General features: G+C 39.8%; 1 pseudogene; it reads left to right on the forward strand.

Annotated features, from left to right (window-relative positions):
• The first annotated feature begins 1038 nt into the window (after window positions 1–1038).
• Window positions 1039–1823, forward strand: LOC135561601 (ecto-ADP-ribosyltransferase 5-like; annotated as a pseudogene).
• The last annotated feature ends 298 nt before the right edge of the window (window positions 1824–2121 follow it).

Raw genomic sequence — 2121 nt, forward strand, 5'->3', positions numbered from 1 at the left:
CTGTTGACATCTAGTGGAAGCCGTAGGAACTGCAATCTGGGCCCTAATAAATCAGGTTTCCCATAGAAATGCATTGGAAAACACAATGACCTAAAATAAAATATTCCCTGGATGGATTGTGCTCAGGGTTTCGCCTGCCAAATCAGTTCTGTTATACTCACAGACATTATTTTAACAGTTTTAGAAACTTTAGAGTGTTTTCCATCCAATATTACCACCCATATGCATATCCTAGCTTCTGGGCCTGAGTAATAGGCAGTTTACTTTGGGCACGCTTTTTATCCGGACGTGAAAATTCTGCCCCCTAGCCCAAAGTGGATTTATAACCTCTCATATAGCCGCAATATCAACCCCTGCAGAAATTAACACTTTTTGCAGTAAAATGATACACCACATGTAGGTAAAGCTTGGACTTGGGAACAGGAGTGGAGAAATATTATTTATTTATTTCTGCATTTTGACAGAATGCAATGCTCAGTTCGATACTATCTGTAGGGGTGCTGTCTTCATCGTAAAAGCAACATAAAACCTGATCATATTTTAACCACATAAAATATGCATCAAAGCCAAAATAAAATCTCATCAGAAACACCTTGGTCGTTTCCACAGCTGTCTTTTTCCTTACAACCGCTCAAAATGATTTCATTTGGACATTTTCCACAGCAATTATTTCAATTTATTTGTTGGGTTCTTGTATTTTCTCCACAGACCCTAAACATCTTTGCAAGGTGAAATATGACAGAACTTCACCGATGTCACCTAGCATTCATTCTATTGATCTTTTACATCGTTCTGTTGATCAAGGCTTTATTTATTCTTCAAGGGCAACATATACTTGTAATGACAAAATAGATGCTACATGTATCTAATTATTGACAAGTTGTCTAACAAATAGCCTACCAAAATGTTGGAAATAATAAGCAGAAACATATCTAAATCAAACTAAACAAAGTCATGCACCCCATGTCAAATAAATATTGAGTGTGGGGGTCAGTTTTTCACCATATCACATACAGTCAGGTGGATGGGTTATTAGCCATGGCGGGCGGGTGTGGGTGAAAAAACAGATGACCACTAGGCTGCGTATGTAGTATATCTGAATGTGTCGGCGTGTGCTTGTGTAAGAAATGGAATTCGCCCTGGCACTCTATCTAAATAATGCCATTTGCGCAAAAGGTCAAGTCTACAGAATGTTGTGAACGCTATACCACATGGAGACAGTTTGAATACACAGCATTCCATTGCTCTATCTGTATACGAATAACAAACCCAGACCCAATTCCAAATCGATCTATGTGGACTTCAACAAAGCAGTTCAAGATTCTGCATATATGACAACATCATTCAGGTACCATGCACTGCATTTCTACCTGACTGACGCCATTCAGATTCTTAGAGAAAGACAAGAGACATGTAAGGAAACCTTTCACAGAACCAACAAGAAGTTTGATCTGAGTGTTCTCAACCACAAGATCCGTTTCGGCACCTTCGCCACAAGCTCTTTAAGATCTGACTTAGCCAACTTTGAGAATGTGTCTTGCTTTGAGATCCACACTTGCTTTGGCGCTGAGCTAACTTCTTACTCAGCCTTTCCTGAAGAGAGAGAAGTTTTAATTCTGCCATATGAGATTTTTGAAGTCACCAAAATCCAGAGAAAGTCACCAGTGAATAACCTGTTGTGTGAAGTCATCTACACACTAAAGAGCAAGGGAGTAAACAGTGATCGGAATTGAAAATATATTTTGAGTGGAGGAGAATCAAACATCATCAGAGCATCAGATACAGGCTACATTATTATGTTGATAACTACTGTATGTTACTGATCATTACCACCTCTACCAATGAGAAGTAGCCTGATCTGACACAACAGCTGCCCCAGCTTCACAGTGTAGAGATCCTGGCCTTGTCCCAGGTCAGCTACATTGCAGACACATGCCTAATCTCACACCTGTATAGGTCTTTAACATATCAACTAACCACATCATTTAGCAAGCTGATGCCCTACAACGATGTCGATGACCTGGCACACAATTGATTGATGCAATGCAACGTCTGCAATGTATTCCACCTTCACTGCAAGCCCTGTTAAGGCTTGATTTAACCTGCAATGATTGCAAATCC

Source organism: Oncorhynchus nerka, linkage group LG18 (genome assembly GCF_034236695.1).
Source record: "Oncorhynchus nerka isolate Pitt River linkage group LG18, Oner_Uvic_2.0, whole genome shotgun sequence".
In the NCBI taxonomy this organism is placed as follows: Eukaryota; Metazoa; Chordata; class Actinopteri; order Salmoniformes; family Salmonidae; genus Oncorhynchus; species Oncorhynchus nerka.